Genomic DNA, 12,303 nt, shown 5'->3' with positions numbered 1-12,303 from the left:
TCCTGCAGCCAGAGAATGATGTGTCTGTGTGAGTGCAAGGTGAGTGTTGCATTTGCGATCGAGTGCAGGTTGAGCGGTGCACCTGTGTTAGTGCAGAGTACATGTGCAAGTGCAAGGTGAGCAATGTCCCTGTATGAGTTCCGGTTGTGCAGCGTACCTGTGACTGGAGAGTGCGTGCTCTCTCTGCATGTGAGCAGGGTGAAAGGTGCATGTGTGAGTGTTGCACATTTGTAAGTGCAAGATGAGCTTTGTGCCTGTGTGAGTGCAAAGAGAGCAATACTTCTGTGTGAGAGCAGGGTGAGCTATGTGCCTTAATGAGGGCAGAGAAAGCTTTGTGTCTATGTGAGTGGAGTCTGAGACTGGTCTGGGTGTGCAGCATGGGGTTTGCAGGAGAGCACAGTTTGCACTTTTATTTTTCAAGCATTTGTAGTAGGTTTTCTCAAAATTTCTTTTGCAGAAAACGGTGGCCCCATTTACAACAATGTCGTGCAGCCTGGCAGCGCAAGCCATTTTGCTGTGCCGAGCTGCATCATTTTAAAAGCACAGGGATGTATCATATTCGGCGCACAATTGGCTGCCATGTGCCAATGCAGGCACCCTTGCACCATGGTACAAGGGTGCCTGCGTTGCGAGGATGATTATTTTTGTGTAGGAAGGAAACTTTCCTGCACAAAAACAATCATTGATGGGGTTTTCCTCTTTCTATGCGTGTTGCACAATGCAGAATGCATAGAAAGAGGAAAAAACGAGGAGAAATAATTTTATCTCTCCTCTTGCGCCTCCTTACACCTCCCCTGGGGAGGCGTAGGATTCTGACGCATTCCCAAGTTTGCAAAATGTTGCAAATCTGGGAATGCAACAGAATCCATGGGTGTTGCGTGAGAACACACAAAGCACACCCATGGCATGCATGTTTCATGCAAAGTGATGCGTGAAAAGGGGCCGTATTTACAAGGCAATAAAAAGCCACTCAGAGTGGCTTTACGCGGCTTTTAAATATGGGCCAGCACACTGCACCACCAGTGCATAAAAAAAGTTACCAGCGGTGCATTGGGCTTGTAAATTAGCCCCACAATTTGCACCCTGCTGAGCGAACTACCCTTGCACCTCCTCTTACAACTCTGGATTGCTCAATGTGGTAGCTAGCGCGTTATACTCATGTTGAATCATTTTGTTACACCACTTTTAAAATCCACCAGTGGGGTAGGCAGATGGTTCTCCCCCCACCCCCCGAACATCTAGACTCTCTGAAACACCAAACCCCCTCTCGTCTCTTTCAACACACAATATCTAATAGAAAAGAATACAAGGCCTGGCTTCAGTGATCTCGACTGCAATAAATGTTGCTGTGCTACAGCACTGCTTAGTACAGTTGCATGCTCCTGTCTGCTCATTCGATAATGCACCCCCTTTATTGTGTCATCTGCTATCGTTGGTATTGAAAAGCTACCATATGATATGTTTGCATGCACATTGAAAACCTTCAATACACTTTGTTAAAGAAAATGCAACAAGGTACAGGTTATTTGCACCCAATTAAGTTCCAGGTGTGCTTAAGAAAATACAACAGAATGCAGAGGATTTTAACCCAATTTAGTCCCAGGTGGGCTTAAGAAAATACAACAGGCTACAGGTTATTTGCACCCAAGTTAGTTCTAGATGTAAAATAATGGGGAATAACCATGCAAATTCATTTGTTCCTGCCCTGTATCTCACTGCATCCAGTGATATGGTTTGCAATGGTACTTTCAAGCAAATAGGACAAGCTATTACTTGCCTCTCAAAGACAGGAATGAGGGCAGTTTGCCCTAATCTCTTGAAAGGCACCGATCTCAAAATAGGTGCCTGTGTTGTTTGTTGGGAATTTCATATTAGAGGCCTGATCTAAATGGCCCTGTGCATAATAGGACTATTGGGGACATATCCTGTTTGTACGCCACATCTTGTAATGCTTAATTCCACACCACCAATTCACCCCCATGGCCACTGGGCCCTGACACCAGTGCTAACCTGTCAATCCAACTACTGGGTTTGACATTATATAGGTTGCACTGTTTCTGTTAAATTGTAGTGTGTCTGTTAGTCCTAGCGCTGCAGTGGTACAGCCTGGGGGCTCTTCTTCCCTTGTGGAGTTATCCTGATGTTACCTGTTGCTTGATGCAACAGCCACTCGACTTAAGAAACTCTGCTGCAAAGGATTCAGGTAATTTAGCAAGCCATTAAAAAGCTATCACCGCAGTCAATCAGACAGAAAGTACAAGAAAGGAACAATAGGAGAAATCAATCTATGTGGACAGAGTACCATCACTTATTGGTATTGCTCAGAGACAAATGGGATGCCTTTGTGTGCACAAAGTATGCCAGCATTAGCTGCTGACGTTGGGAGCTGGATTGCTTTTGATCTATGGAGAGTAATTGTTTGATGTCCCAGTACAAAAATGAATACAGCGTAATGTGTTTCGTGGAATGTATTTCGCAGAAAAACAAACAAATGAAAATGAAATTGCTGGCTTTTCCACCCCAGGCTGAATCCATTAGCCATGCTGCTGGAACAGGGAGGTATACAAGCATGGCCGGAAATATATATCCTGAATCAAAATCAAGCTTTCTTCTGTTGGGCAACCTAATTTATGGTTGTTTGATTTATCAATTTGGTGGACCCTACATGCAAGAGTCTGGATTATTAACTTGCCAAGGGTGAACATGCATAACTGCACACAGTGGCACACATTACAAGGAATGTCTTGCAATGAGTTGGAGCATGCTCAACGTTGTGTTGGCAGGCTCTATGACATTGTGTTGTGTTGTGGCTTGCTTACCGGCCATCAAGGTTCCTAGAGCATATTACATCCATTCAAGGTATCCAACCAAAGGCTTAGGAAATCACACTTTAGGGCATATTTACAACAAAATGTCGCAGAGCTGCGCCAAATTTGGCAGCACCGCACTCCGACATTTCCAAAACGCAGCGATGCCGGTATTTACTATGGCTCACTGGTTAGAGGAGGCATACCCTGAAGCAGAGGTCAGACCCGGGACCAGGGTTCAATTCCCGACGCGGCAGGGTCTGAGCCCAAGTGTCCACGGACTCGATCATTCTCACTTCGGTGCCTACTCGAATCACGGGTTCACACTCTGCAACTCTGGGCAATAGCTTGCTTAATCTCCACTATGGCCCTCCGCGGCGGGATGCCTGGCTTTCACCTTGGGGATGCCCAGTACGGGTTATCTCACAGGGAAAAAGCCAGGACGGGTTCCCAAGGCAAGCGCCGAGATGCCCTAGGGTAAGTTGAGCGCTATATAAGAACACACATACTACAATACGGCGCATCCCTGTGTTGTCCCTAGAGCTGGCTCTAAAATTAGCTGCCCTGCATCATAGTGCAAGGGTGCCTGCGTTGCAGGGACTTAATTTGTATGTGCAGGAAGGGGTGCCTTCCTGCACATAAGCCAATCCATAATGGCTATTTTTTACTTCTATATGTGCTGCAGAATGCAGCATACATAGAAATAGCAAATCGTCATTATTAATGATTGTTTATGTGCTCTTTCTATGTGTGGTGGCCGCCACATTTAGAACCCCTTGTTGGCCCTCTTGGAATGGAAAAACAATGATATACCATGGACAACAGCATTACATTTCAAAGTGAAGGTCCTGGTTTAACACCTTAACGGCTATGGAACGTCCAGCTCCAGTGCTGAACGTTCCATTGCGCAGGTGCAGTTGGAACGTCCAATGGCCGACGGCAGCACTCCCGAGGTAGTGGTGCCGTCGGCCATTGGACGGGCGCAGCACTTAAGGTGTTAATGAAAGTGGCCACATGGAATGTGATGCACTGCAGGTTAAATGAGCAGCAACCAAGCGACATGTTAGCATTGCCTTGAGAGTTGTAGAATCCTCTGAAGAAAAAGTAAAAGAAGGCTAAGCAAAGAAATAAATGGATCACGAAAGGAGAACATTGAAAACGGATCTACTGGCTAACCAGCACCGACACTGAAACAGATTAATTACAGATGGATGTGCACACATGATCTGAAAAGGCAGTCATTCACAGGGCAAGAGAACCAATGACCGATGTGGACTGAATTACCCTATGCAGGTTGCCATCATGGATGGAAGCAGAGTGTAAATGACACTTAGAAAGCCCAATGGCAGAACAAAGCTTATCAAAAGTCGCTCTATTGTGGTTATACAGTTATATGCATGGGCGTATGCTTTACTTAATGATTTAACAAGATCCTGGCAGACAGCTAAGCCCACCAGCCTTTTGAAGAGATTCCAGATAGAATTATTACAGTGCAAATCATCTACCAAAAAATTGTCAGAGGAGGTACCCAATACTAAATAAATTTCTAACATAGACAAATTGTGACATTTCCTGTAATAAAATACCTGTCTGAAGGCTTTAATATAGATAAATATAGTCAATAGGCATTTTTGGGTGGGTTACCATATGCTCTTCATAACAATTATGTGGGGCCTACTGCCTTTATCGTAGCTGTAGAAATTAAGAAGAAATTAAAGCACAATCAATTATTGAACTAGGTGTACCATTATCAAAGGTATATTGGACAGGTTAGTCACTATGGGCCATCTGTATCTACATTCCGTTTTGCGATTCCTAAATAGCGATTTTTAAGGAATCACTATTTAGAAATCGCAAAATGGTATGTATGTAGAAAATCGCTTCTTTTTAGCGATTCCTTAAAATTCCATAGTTGCGATTAGCAAATTGCTAATCGCAATTAACCGCATCGCTGCGGCGGCTTTTCCCGCTGTGTGCGGCAATTTATAAAAAGCTGTGTTACATGACGAGCTCAGCTCGTCATCCGCACACGACCACCGTGGCTGATGACGAGCAGAGCTCGTCATCAGCAGCGAAGGGGTTAAGGAATAATTTCTCATTCATTTCTATGGGCCAGGAGGCCCATAGGAATGAAGGGGAAATTGCGAATCGCAATTTGCTAATCGCAAATTGTGAATATTTTCAAGGGTGCAGGGGTGTCTCAAGAACACCCTGCAGCACCCCTGAAAATGACATGTGTGCGCATATGGCACACATACATGCCCTAAGGGTATGTATGAGCGTCACATGGCACCTTTTGATTTTTAAAATAATTCTTTTTTGAAAGAATTCGCAACTTACCACCAACTAGAAGTTGGAGGTAATTTGCGATTCCTTAATGGCATTTTGGAATGTTTTTTTCCTTGATACAATGCATTTAAGGAATCGCAAAATGTGCAATTCCTTAAATGCAATCGCAAAATAAGGAATGGCGAACTTAGCGATTCCTTTTTTTGCAACAAAAATGTTTCATACATGCCATTTAGCGAAAATGGGTTCGCTAACACCGGAATTCTACGAATTTCGGCGTTGGCGAACCCATTTTGCCTTGATACATATGGCCCTATATGTGCACTTACTGATTATTACTGAATTACAAGTGTTACGTATAACCTCAAGATTTCTTTCTTTCCCTGTACTTTTTCTTGTCTGCAGGATTTTGGGGTGATGGTCTGCTATGATTATTCTTGTCATTAATTCAACTGATATCAAGTTAACCTCCGAAATTCCAGCATTTAAATCATCCAGAATCAAAATCGGGCAATTTGGCGGCATCACTTCTGTTTCATTTACAAGAGCACTCAAGTCTTTTAAATGGCCATCATATTTTCTACCCATGTATATGTTAATAGGTATGAATTTCCCCACTGATTTATTAAAATTCCTGAATTGCTAGAGGCCAAGCCTGAGAACATAAACACAAGGAATTTGCCTGATTCAAGCAAATTACTTAAAAAATTTTAGAGATGTGATGAGAGACAAAAATTATTAACCCACCAGCTGGTCATCCTAACTTTGCTTTCATAGCTTTAAAGGTATACTATACATGTTTAGTAAATTCTAATTCAGTCATTGAGCATGTCACTGGTATTGCTACAATCAGGGATTGATCTATTTGGGCAAATCCAGCCCTGTGTTTTGTCTACTAGTTTCTTCTATTTCAAAGCCAATGTACCATGAGATCTCATTTGGGACTACATGATCATATTAGTAGAGTTTGTTTATTTATTACAGCTGCCATCTAATTCCGATCTTCGCAGACACATGGGTAAAAATGTTCTATATGACTGAATTTTTCTGTTTCAATTATAACAATAGTAATTTTTTATCCATTACAGCTTTGTATTCTATATATTAATATTAGCCAACAGGCTGGTATAGTTCTTTCTTTATGTCTGGCTTACACATCAAGAAATTGCATAAAATTTACTCCTAATTTTCTAATTTCATCCAATTGTTTTACTGGATAAATTAGCATGCTTTACTTAAATATTCTTGTCCGTTTACATCCTTCAGGAAGCAACCTGCAGGAATATTGATTGATCTGATGTTACGCAGATTAAAATCTGCATGCAAATTTATAATGTTGGCTCTATTCATATAGCATCCTTCCTCCCTTGAAGAAGGATCTCCAACCTACAGGACAGTCGATCGAGCAATATTAAATTTATTAACTTTATTAGTATTGATACTCTTTTTCTTGCTCCCTCTAACAAAAATTGTCTTAAATACCACTTGACCTTTACTACTTAACTGATTAGCCGTATTTAAAATTTGAACATTACTACCACGTTTATTTGAGCCATTTTTTTCCCCCTTTGCTGTGATTTCGAGATTCACTGTGCTTGAATTATGTTAAGCCAATATATTAAAATATGTGGTTTGTGAAGGCTGCCTTAATTGAGAATAAAACTCGGGCCACAGTGAACAGGCAAGAGACGAGCTAGCGGCTGGGGGTGCCAGGTGCTTGTTCTGGGGATGTTGCTGCATGTTCTGGAGACGTCGTCTGGCAATACTCGCATATCCCCATGTAGTGACTGGGTGCCCTGCATGGTTAGTAGGGGCCTCACTGAGTAACTGCCCTGCGGGTCAGGCGGGGCGCCATCCTTTAATGACACATAGCTCCCATTGGCCCCGAGCATACCGGTGCCCCCTGTGAGAAAAACAGGTGAAGGGAGCCATCCTGGGGTTGATGCCTGAAGTGCTGCACAATTTCAAATATAACAAGGCTCGGGGAGCAGGTGATCGCCTGTTGACACTGTCATGCCTTCCCCTCAATCATTACAGGAGCCGGAGAGTATGGTTCCATACTTCTTTATTCATTCATATTCCATTCTTAACTGCCCCTCGATCTCCTGTCCCTCCCATTCCTGTTCCTGGTTCCCGGCTCCGCCCCCCAACTACTAGACTGCATCACGACGTGACATCTCCCCCCTTTTTAACAAACAAGATTGATTCCCGACACTTCTATGATATCTTGATCAGCTGCACGGGGCGGCGGCCCGCCTGTTTGAGTCATGAGACACATCTCCATCACAGGCTCAAACTCGGTCCGTTTCTCAGGTGTCAGCAGGGTGCGGTCTGTTGGAGACACTTCATTGTGTCTTTCCGGCTGCATTGACAGGAGTATCGCTTCTTGAGATGCGGTTGTCGATGGCTCCACTAGATGTCGGCTGTTCGTATTCTTTTGTAGTTCTTGTTTGAGCGGCAATTGATCGCTTGCACGTGTGTCCGTTGTTTTAGTTTTCTTCCGCACGCCTGCATGCACTTCTATTTCTCGTTGTCTTATTCGGTCAAAGACAACACTGTCCTCCTGTCCTTGAACAGGCATCTCAGACAACACAGATGCACGTTTTCCTTCTGACTGATGATGATGCCCTCTCTTCCCCAACGTGTTGGCCCCTCTGGGTATGGTGACTGGGTGGTCCTTTTCCGCCCAGCGGGTACAGTCACCTGCATCTGTGCTTCTTCTGTGTCCTTTTTGCGTAAGCCTTGCTGACCCCTTCAATGGTGACGGTGTGTTCTTCACGTTATGGTGTTCCTGGGGCTGACTGGCATGTTGTCTTGTGGGGAGTTCAGACATTGCTGGTTGTTGGCCTGAGGTGTGTTGCTTTGGACAGGGAAGGCGGCCTTTGCTTCCACTGTATTTTCAAATGGTGGACACTGTGACCGTTGTCGGTACCAGGGCTCTGTTGATTTCAGTGATTGTCCGGACATGCTTTCTGAGTCGGTCAACGACGCACTCCTGGAGTCGACGCTATCGAGGAGATGCTCCTCTGGGTGCATCTTTTGAGTTATTGCTATGACGGGGCTGTTTGCTAGCCACGTATGTGCTTCCTTGGTTTGGTCTTGAGATGTTTGACTCTTCTCTGTTTTCTCCTGATCACTGATGGCTTGAGCGTATGCGTCTTGAGTTGTTCGAGGGTTGTTTGCTGGCCACGTGTTTACTTCCTTGGTTTGGTCTTGGAGTATTTGACTCTTCTCTGTTTTCTCCAGATCACAAATGGCTTGGGCATATGTATCTTGAGTTGTTCTAGTGTACGTGCGTATCGATTTCTGGGGATGACGTGGCTTGTCCCCTCTCCGGTGTTTGGTCCTTTCTTCATAATTGTTGAGTCGACTGTCGTCGGTCTCCTCTGTGCACTCTGTGTCTCTGCCTGATGGTTCTCCGGAGTAGACTGTGTGGTCTGTGTCTCTGCTCGATGGTTCTCCGGAGTAGTATGTTGGTTTCCGAATAGGACGTGACTTGTCCCCTCGCCGGTGTTTGTAGTGTTTGTTAAGACCATTGAGTAGACTGTCTTCGGCCTCCTTTGTGTGGTCTGTGTCACTGCTTGACATGTCTCCAGAGTAGTGTGGTGGGTGGCTTCTCGGCGGTATGTCAAACCGGTTGTCACGGTTCCTGGTTGTCCCAGTCTTTCGCACACCCTTATCCGTTGTCCTTTGTGTTGGTGACTCAGGGAGTTCCCTGTCACTTCGTCTTTCATGATGTCTTACTTCTAATCCGCTTTCGCCCTCCCTCTCTCGGGTTTTGTTTGACTCCTGGGCTTTCCTCGTGGACATGGGGAATGTCTCCTTTCTTCTCTTATTTTTGATTCCTGCTTCCCTGTCACTTTGTCTCTCATGGTGTCTTGCTTCTAGTCCGATTTCTGCTTCCCTGTCACTTTGTCTCTCATGGTGTCTTGCTTCTAGTCTGCTTTCGCCCTCCCTCTCTCGGGTTTTGTTTGACTCCTGAGCTTTCCTCGCGGACATGGGGAGTGTCTCCTTTCTTCTCTTTTTGTTTCCTGCTTCTTGATGGAATTCTTTGGACGCTTCCCTCGCTGTGACCCGCTCTCCAATTTCGGCTCTCCTGATGATCTCTTTTAGCGAGAACCGTCCTTGAATAATCTTGCGCTTGGTGTCGGGTTTCGAGCAGCCTTCAATCACCCGCAGTCGGATTGCATCTTCATTTGTGAAGGTGTCGAAGTGGCAACATGTCACTAGACGTTGCAGTCGGGTAATAAAGCTTGGTAAGGGTTCTAATGGTTCCTGCCGTGCTGCGTTGAAAGCAATGCGTGCATGATCCACGTCTTCCTTCGCATAAAAATGAGCGAGCAGCGTCTCTCTGAGTCCCCTATATGTCTCTGTGTCTTTTGCTAGAAATGTTTTGATTAGACGTCGGCCTTCGTGCCCCACCAGCTGAAGCAGTAGTAGTCGACGTCTGCTATCCCTCCACTCACCGATCGTTGTGAGGAATTCGTCCACCGACTCCAGCCACTTGGACCATTCAGGACCTAAACAGTGAGCGCTGGTCTGTGCCACTGGAGGAGGTACTCCAATGCAGGGATTGGGTTTATGCGTGTCTTTCCTCATAGGCATGATGGTGTGGTACACAGGCTTCAGGTAGACGGACTTGATTTCTTGAGATCAGCTTGGTCGTCACTTGGTCGTTCGTGTTCGCTCACGATGGTGTAGTATGCAAGCTTCAGGTAAACGGACTTAGTTTCTTGAGATCAGCTTGGTCGCCACTCAGCCGTTGGCGGTATGATTCTTTGTTCGTGGTTGTTGTGTTTGGTCGTTCGTGTTTGCTTGCACTGGTGGTGTGTGCTCATTAGGGCTTGTTCTCTTGTATTTGCCAATGCATGTTGTGGTTTCCTCTAGTCTTCACCACTGGTTGTTTCCTGCGGTCACTTGTGCTTGTTCACTCTACCGTTGTTTTTGCTTGTGCTTGTTTCCTCATTCTATCTCTTGTGTCTACGCAGTCTTGTTTTATTACTTGTTTGTCGTGCATTTATCAATGCTTGTCTTGTGTGTGTCAGTCTTGTTTCGTCATTTGCATCTTGCTTATTTCCTTCTTGCACTTGCCTGTGCTTGTTTCTTTGTTAGGCCTCTTGCCTTTGCTTATGTTTTCTGTTGACTTTAAGTATTGTATTTTCGCTTATTTTTCTTCTTGCACTTGCCTGTGCTTGTTTCTTTGGTAGGCCTCTTGCCTTTGCTTGTGCTTTTCTGTTGACTTCAAGAATGGTATGTTCTCACACTTGTTGGCAGATTCTACAACTGCCTGACTCTACCATGGCCGACACGTACAGTCTAATGGGGGCCTATGGCTGGTGCCTGACTCTAAGATGGCCGCCACTCGAGACAGACTGCTTGTATCTGCTCGAGATTTCTTCGTGTAAATGCTGAGTTCAAAGTCTCTGATTTATTTATTTTTGCTGGCTCATTATGTGGGAGCGCAAATGCTCAGGACTCACCCCAAACCTCTCTGGTGCTGTCGGCAGGCAGTCTCGAGTCCGGTCTTCACTTTCTCTTTTCGCGCTCTTTCTGAGCATCGCGTCGGGACCCCTGCAGGCTCTCAGGTGTCAGGTCACCCTCAGGAGGCACACAGGCAAACGGGCAATCACCCTCTGGAGGCACACAGGTAAGCGGGCAATGCCTCCGCTGTGCTGATCAGCAGGTTTGTGGCACGGGCAGCACTTTCTTTAGAGCAGCGCTAATCTTCGCGTTTTGTGCAGCATACACGCGCACTGCTGGATGTGATCTTGGTTCCGAGCCCCCGCAGGCTATGCCGACACAGGCTGCAGACTCACCGTGCTCGGCGGGCAGCTCCCTTCTTTTCTTCAGTTACTGGTCATTTAAGAAAGGCAGCATTCAGGCGCGGCGTGTGGGGCATTTCATCTTCGCGCTCCTCACGCGTTGCGCTGACACAGGCTGCAGGCTCTCTGTTTTCTTGGCCGTCTACGGGCGGCAGGGGTCTTAGGCAGTGTGGGGCTTCAGTTACTATCCCACCCTCGTCGCCAGTGTCATGCCTTCCCCTCAATCATTACAGGAGCCGGAGAGTATGGTTCCATACTTCTTTATTCATTCATATTCCATTCTTAACTGCCCCTCGATCTCCTGTCCCTCCCATTCCTGTTCCTGGTTCCCGGCTCCGCCCCCCAACTACTAGACTGCATCACGACGTGACAGACACCAGTGGAACCTTCCAGAAAGGTGCCTACATATTTACCAGGCTGGACTTCCAAACTGCAACCCACTAGAAATAATGTGAAGTGACTTACATTGACTGCTGTCCATCATTGTTACAGGGGAGAGGCAGGAGCCTATGACCCCCAGACCTCCCTGCGACTGTCTTGCCGCCACCGCCACATCACTTGCGCGCAAGGTGTCACTACTTCAGCAGCTCGGGGCTCCCGCAGCTTTGGACGTGCGCAGACGTGCCCGGGCCAAGGCCAGACCCTTCTGCTCCCCTGAAGAGGCTGGGTACTAAGGAGTCTACAATAGACAAAGTGACCCACTGGTTGGATAACTCGTTAGTAAATGGTTGCCATTTATCATCTCATGTCATCATGGCCAGAAGGGTGGGGTGGGTTGGAACCACCATAAAAAAAGACAGTGGGAGGTCATTGCATTGTGGTTAGTTTAATGCAACCGATACACACAAAAGCCATGATTCACAGTTATTATAGATAAAAGTCTAAAACTGGAATTAAGATTGTCCCGCTTCACTTTTTCTATCCTACAGGGGTACCACGTCAAAGGATCCAGAGTACAAATCAGCAAGGTCATTAAAATCCCCAAATGTGAACACATTATTTCCCCTTGTAAATAGATTTGCCCCACTGAGGGATTTATACAGTATTGATTGACAATTGCCCCTAACTGAGGGTGTTGAAACTATAGGGTGCCCTCCATCATCTATGGAAATCATTAATACTCCCTTAAAGTCTGTCCCACCCAACCTGGTTGGTTGAACTTTAAATTAATGTCCTGGTATATCATGGGACTAATGGCTAAAAACAGATGAGGAGCAGTGGCTGGCTACAATAAGGTCCTGTCATATTGTCACATTACAAGAAACACGGAATACGTCTGACTCTTTCATTTTGGAGGTTTTTACCCCTTTTCATAAAGCTGCTTCCCCCTTCACTGTAGGAGGTGCAAAGGGAGACCTGCTTACCCTATCACTCAAATTAACCTG

This window comes from Lissotriton vulgaris, chromosome 11 (assembly GCF_964263255.1).
Source record: "Lissotriton vulgaris chromosome 11, aLisVul1.2, whole genome shotgun sequence".
NCBI classification, from domain to species: Eukaryota; Metazoa; Chordata; class Amphibia; order Caudata; family Salamandridae; genus Lissotriton; species Lissotriton vulgaris.
Note: the sequence above shows the minus strand (reverse complement) of the source record.